The following is a 7,192-nucleotide window of genomic DNA, read 5'->3' as shown; positions in this document are numbered from 1 at the left end:
TTTAGCAAGTGTAATTTTCAAAATATTTTTTTTTTAATGCGCAAAGCGCTTTTAAGTTCGACAGTACTGCAATAAAGTATGTTCTTTCCTTATTATGAATGCGAGTTCAAAACCAAAAGCACTTTGCGCATTTTTAAATAAATTGGTTTTAAAAATTTCACTTTCATTTTAATTAAACACAAAAACATATACTTCTGGTTAAGTTTGTTTCTGTTTCATTTCGAACTTAAAGCCCTGTATGCAGCTCTCAAGAAAACGGTCAAGAAAAAATTGCCATTATTTCGCGTGTGTGTCCAAGGAATTTTGACATTTTTGATACCTCACAGCCTGTTGCCTCACTCTTTCCTCAAGAAATAATGGAACGGGCATATATTTCTGTTGCAAACCTGGGTTGCCTTGTGCGCTTTTTTCACAAAAAACTTTAGAAAACCGTAGTAGAAAGCGTAGTAAATTTCTTAAGAACTGCGTACTGCCTTAAGGAAATTTGCCTCAAGAAAATTTCTTCAGGCCTTAAACTGTATATTATTTTAAGGTTGCTCAATGAATAAAAAGCGGATTTAGTTCGGACAAGGACTTGAAAAGCTTTAGAGCGATCTATGGTAGGAAAACGAATGGCGTTGACGTTTTTAATAGATTGTTAGTTTCATCAGATCCTCAGATTACTTGCGCGCGCTTGTTGCCAATGGTCACAAACCGGAGATCTTTCTTTGGCGAAGCAATGGTAGTGGAACTTGAAGCGAATAATATTAGTTTAACGGAGCTTGGACGGAATTTAGATTTCGACTTTGAGCAAAAAGTGTTAGTGTAGTGCTTATCACAAAGTTTTGACTATTTTTTTATTATTATTTAATTTGAATTTTTTTTTATAAAAATATGGATTATTCCTTTATAAAAGCCGTATAAATCTAAGTTTCAAACTTCGTAAAAATATCGAAGTTTTTAATTAGATATTTAAAAAAGATTTTGAGTACGTATTTTTGTAGCCCATTCAATTTTAGAACATTAAAGTGCCAGTTTGAAGTAGCTAGGATATACCGTTGATTCTTAATAAATAAAATTAAAAATATATTCGGTTAAAAACAGACCTGTTAACTTTGGATTACGATTACTAATCAAAACGATTACATAGATTCGGTAATCGTAATGAATAAATCATTTAGTGTTTTTAACCGAGGAATTAGTAATCAATCAAATCAAAAAACAATCATGATTATTTGTCATAAAAAAAATAATCAATAATACTCAAAGAAGTAGTTGATTAAATTTGGTGATTACTTTTGTTTTTTTTTTTGATTTTTTTATTTTATTTTTAATTATTTGTTCGATTTCATTGTAAAGAAACATACTTGTTTGTTTTCTGATGGCCTGACATGCTTAAAGTAGCGGTATACACATACATATCTAACATAAATATGTACATGCATACCCTCCAAAATCAAGAATTTACTTAATAAATTTTTCGTAGTGGCTGTTCTAAATGCAATGTAAAATGTTTAAGAGAATACATAATATGATTTTGTTAATTTCTTCCTTTTGACCACTTTTTCCCAAGCCGACAGATAAATATATGGTCATAGTAAAGGAAAAAGTAAAAATAAGAAGAAAAATTCATCGGATTAAAAGATGATTGTACCTTAAATCTAGTGATTGTGTCTAATGTAACTTTAGGTCAGCGAACGTCGGAAAAAAGGGTTCATTTGAACGGTAACTGTGTAAAATTACGAGAAGCGCTGGGTGCTTACAACAAAGTTCCGCAAACAGCTGATGTCCACTCCGGAGAGTCCCTCGGGAGTGTTGACGAGATGCGCACCGAGGAGTTGAGTAGAAGTGCTGACATGATTCCACCTCGTCTTCCAGGCAACTGCGGCAATAGGGATCCGTGACGATCTTGAGTCGCACCGCGTGGGTTCCCATAGGACAATGTTCGGTCATTACACCTGTGAGAATCCAGAGGTGGCGCTTAGCCAGCTGCAGTAGCTCCCTTGATCGCCCGCGGTCCACAACCGGCCAGAAGGCGCTTGCAACTGCGGAAGGAAAAAGGTACAATTGTACCTGCTTTTCATGCCTGTTATACACCACAAATTAAAAGAGAAGCTCGGCTAAATTCTTAGCAAAAGTGTAAGCTCCGAATATACATTTATTTTTCTCTGTTAAGTAGATAACTAAACGGTAAACGGTACAAACTTTTAGCGTTTGATACATACATACATACGTATTAAAAACGCAAAATTTGATTTAAAACAGCATTTTTCAAATGACATGGCGATGAGCACAAATACTACATCTAGTCTTAAGGATTTGTTATAATTTTTCAAATTTTTTAAATCATTTGAAAGTTCTGACGTGTGGTAACCGATAATATTTATTTGTTTTGTAGATATTGTTACTAATTTGGCGAGTTTTTATTTCCAAATTATAGGTAATTTTGGGATGGCTTTCTAAACTTTTTGTGTGCTCTTGCAATTTCTACTTTCGGTATTTTTTTAACTGTTAGAGATTTTTTAGCTTGCGGGGTATACAGTACGTCAACGTAGCCTTTTAGAAAAATTACTGGTAAATATTCTTTCCGAAAATAATAAAAGGTTATAGTTTGCCAACATTTTTCTTATAAATTGCATACTCGGTACGGTCTCAGGTATTTTCAGGGGTAGTTTTAGAGATCCCAAAATAATATGTATATATGTTTATGTACACATATAAAGTTAAGCATTAGAAGCTGTTTCGTTTACTGCCTTATTTTCTCCAAAGTCTGTCTTGGAATTTGCACAAATTTGATTTTTTGGTTTACCAGTGGTTCATTGCACTCTTTATGTTGAGTTATTATTGAATTCTGTGAAGAAAGTGTTTAATATGAAACTGGTTTTAGTTATTTTTAAGCAATTGCATATACTGTACATACATATGTACGAATATGAATGACATGCATTTTTGAACTTGACCTTCGTTTGTGAGTTTACAGGAGAAGAATAATATAATTGGGAAGCGGAGAAAGAGACGACTTTCGGGTAGAATCAGTATTTTTTCTCCCTCGCTGCATATTAATTCTGTTAGATCAAAACAAGTAAAAGGTAGAAACGTTTAAATGCAGTATAAGAGGGAAATCAGTGCGATTAAAGCGGTGCGCAAACTTGGTTGGTAGCTTCTAAAAACGACTTTATCGGTAAAAAATACCGAACTCGTGCGACTTATTTTTCGCTATGTAAATAGATTTAATAACAAGCACAGGATTGTGTACGAAATAAGTTTGAATTAAAAAATAAACAGGAATCCAAAGTTGAGGCTTACAGTAAAAAGGCTGCATAATGCTGTTTGAATTGACTGAAACCTGAATTTGGAATAAATAGAAAAATGCTAATTATTTCTATACTACTTCTTTCTATAAGGTTTGTATGTCGTGAATAATTAGTTAATGTAATGAATATGATTAAAACAAAGCAGTTATCGTTAAATAATCGTTATTAACAGTTATGCACAATAGCTGCATTAAGTTGTCACACAGTACATGCATACAGAAAATTATCCAGTGCTCGAGTTTTTTTTTCAAACAAAGTACATATCAGTGGTCTTCTGCAATAACAGCACAACACAAAATTCAAAACAACAAAACCCTTACTACTGTTAAGCGTATCTAACTGCCAACTAAATCGGCGACTGATAAAGTCTGTGGTGTGCGGTGGCTCTTATTTGCTTAAGTTACGTACTAAAAGTATGTTTAAATATAAATATAATCTCAATTAAAGCTCGTTTTTAATCAACTCGTTTACACAGGGAAATCTCAAATTATTAGCCGTCAAATTTGTTGTGCTTGTTATTCTCACAACTCAGGGAAAAGTTAAGTTTCTTCTCTGTGCCACCGTGATAAATTTTTTCTGCTATATAAAGCAATTTAAATACATATATTTTAACTTTAAAAATTCCTTTACAAATCTCTATTCCTTGCTAGCGTCCATTTTTGTTTACTTTTCATTTGGCATTTATCCTCTACTTCGCAAAAGTGATCGATAAAACTAGATTGGACACCGAAAAGTTGTCGGTTTAATCTGAGATTATTTTATAATTACAGCTTAACGAGAGACGGATTTTATATGGCTAATCTCTTTTTCTAAATACAGATTAGGGCGTTAAGCTCGAAAATGCGGATAATCTACTTATATGTAAACCTGGTATAAGCCAATAATTTTTACACTCTTAATCTGTGGAACAATATTGGGAGTTATTTTAGAATCATAACGAAATAAATTTTTAACGTTGAGGTCTACGGAAAGCACGAGTAAAATTCCTTGCTTAATAGTTTTGATTAACACTGTAACCCCCTAACTGCGATTGTAATGAACTTATTCAAAGTAAGTGTCAAAAAAGTAAATTATACAATATGTAATAGGAGTAAGGAGTTAAATATGCTAAATTTCTTATGATTTATTGTGACCAAAAGGTGGAAACTTTTACGCACTGTAAAACAAATGTGATGAGGAGTTTAACCATATTATGGTAGTACTTCATAGAAGCCTTTAAATATTTGTTCAACTACATATGTAATTAACAACACCATCGCTTTTAAATTGCTAATTATCTAGTTAAGCGTTACGTTGACGCCCATGAGTTTTAATAAAAAAAGGTATTTATGTAATTGCACTCACTTCAACACAAATGAAAATTAATGAATTATAAACTTGCCGGCAGTGACAAAGGGCAATTGGTTTGCTTTTAAATAGCTTACGTTCGTGAATGGGAAAATGTGTTTAAGTCGACTTAAACAAAACTATTAAATGTAATATGGAAAAACGTCGCTTTATTTGCACCAAAAGAAGGTTCAAAACTACGCGATAATATACATTTGCTTATTTTAAGTCTTTTCGAGGGTTTGACGAACTTTGAAAATCTGTACAACGGTGGATTTTTCAGGTCTGAAGCCACAAAAAGAGCAGAACGCGATAAAACTGGTCTTGTTCACAAGAAAAGCAAAAGTTCCTCCAACTTTTCGCTGCCGATATTAGAGAAAGTTACTTTGAATCTCTCATTCGAAGCGAAATGCCTATGTACATAGGTATCATTCTATTCTCCGAAGTATTTAAATTGGAAAATTAATGTGCCGGAAAGAATTATGCAGGGTCTTGCGGCTTACTTCGCCCTCAGACTTAGGGAAGGCCACATGATAAAACCAAGCTACTTCGTACGCCAAACTGTATTGGGTTAATTAATTGAAGCCGGCTTAAAGCTCAGTTAGCTCCAATTTCAGATGAGCTATTTAAGTAGAGATTTTTGATTAACTTAAATGGCCAATATTGGCTATTTTAATATGGGATGTGCAACTTTGTGTTTGTACCAACAAACTATCAGCTATTCAGCGCAAAATGTAAACGAATGCAACAACAGTTTCAAGGAACAAGCAACAATCTTGCCACTTGTTTGGAATATTTAAATAAAGTTGATCTGAAACCCAAGTGCCATTTAAATTTGCATCTAAAATTAGCCCTAAGTCTAGGGTCTACACTTAACTTAACTTACCGTAAGAAATTGTCAGGGCTTCCCCTAGTTTATATATATATATGCCAGAATCTAATTTTCTGAATAGTTATTTACTCATTTCATAACTAAATATGTATGTACTAGAAAATTTTCCACTGAAGAAAATTCATAAAAAGATACATAGGAAAACCGAACGAATACATTTCACTGTTATTTATGTTTTAGCAGATTACTAAACTCTGCCTAAATCGGCGAATCGATTTCATGTTTTCGTCGGTGTCTTCTAGCGATAAGCTTATGAAACGTACAGTCTCGACAGTTTGGGCCGTAGAGAGAGGGATGTTAGATGAGCGTATGTGAGTGGCCATGTGTCGCCGGGGCATCTAATCAAATTGGAGATAACATTTTAACTTGCTGTAATATTCGGAATAGAGTTATCCCAAAGCATCGCGGGTATCACCAAATAACTCGAGCTCTTAGTCTCCAATTATGGAATCAAAGGCGCAAGAGTTGAGTTTTCATTCTCAAAACGCGGCACGACGAAAAGTATAACTAGTGGGTCGCGGTGGGGTTACAGGTACGTCGCAAATCGATCCTAAAACTATCAGAAACGATTTAATAAACCATCAAAAATATCAGAAAACCATAAGATTAAATAGATCTTCATTCAATCCTGACATTGACGTCGTAGTTCAATTCAAACAGGCCCGAAAATCTCATTAACATTTTATTGTTACTTAAAAACAGTTCTTAATTTTACATATTGATAGATATCACAATCGATTTTCTCAACCGTAACACTGTGTGACGACAGTCAATTTTATACACAACAAAAATTAATATATTTACGAAAATCTCTGACGTCAGGATTTTTCTTAGAGGACTTTGAAATTTTAAAGATATGATTAATTCAAAGAGTTATTTAAAAAACTCAGTGAAATGTAGAATAACAATGTGGATATCATATTGTCCCCCTTATTCCAGAAACATGAATGTGTAAAAATTACAAGACACGAAAAAAAAACCGAACTCAGTTCTCATATAAAAATTTAAGATTATCTTTAATTTCCAATGATCCAATGATCGGATTTAAGCCAAATTAGTATGGGATCACCTGTGGGGTAACAACTTTCCTTAAAAAAAAAAACAATTATAAAAATCGGTTAACGTGGTTCAGAGTTATGCGGTAACATACATAAAAAAAAAATATTCCGACAAACTGATAACCTACTCCTTTTTGTAAAGTCGGTTAAAAATATTGAGAAATCAAGTTGGACATTTTTTTTATGAGACTCAACTCTACTTTCATGTAATTGACATTGTAAAATATGTAGTTTCCGTGTACGCATGGTGTTGGTATAACATATAACATAGAACCCAAAGGTCAATTACGTCAACCCAATAACTCAAAATTGCTAAATTTGCACATTCATGCTTCTGGCATAAGGGGGACGCTATAAAAGAGATAATTCTGTAGAATTAAAAAAGGTTTTGGTGCGTAAGGACGAATAAGTCTGAAAAAGCATTTTAAAATTTTATTCTTGAATATCCTTGAAAATTTGCAATAAGTATTTTTATACCTTTCATGAGCATGAAATGGTATTATAACTTTGGTCCGATGTTTGTAAGTACCAGAACAAAAAGAGATAGACCCATTAAAATGTATACTTATATGATCAGAACGTCGAGCTGAGTTGATTTATCCATGTCCGTCTGTCCGTCTGTC

Source organism: Rhagoletis zephyria, unplaced genomic scaffold (assembly GCF_001687245.7).
Source record: "Rhagoletis zephyria isolate East Lansing unplaced genomic scaffold, Rhagoletis_zephyria_1.1 Rzeph_scaffold_00013, whole genome shotgun sequence".
Lineage (NCBI taxonomy): Eukaryota > Metazoa > Arthropoda > Insecta > Diptera > Tephritidae > Rhagoletis > Rhagoletis zephyria.
Note: the sequence above shows the minus strand (reverse complement) of the source record.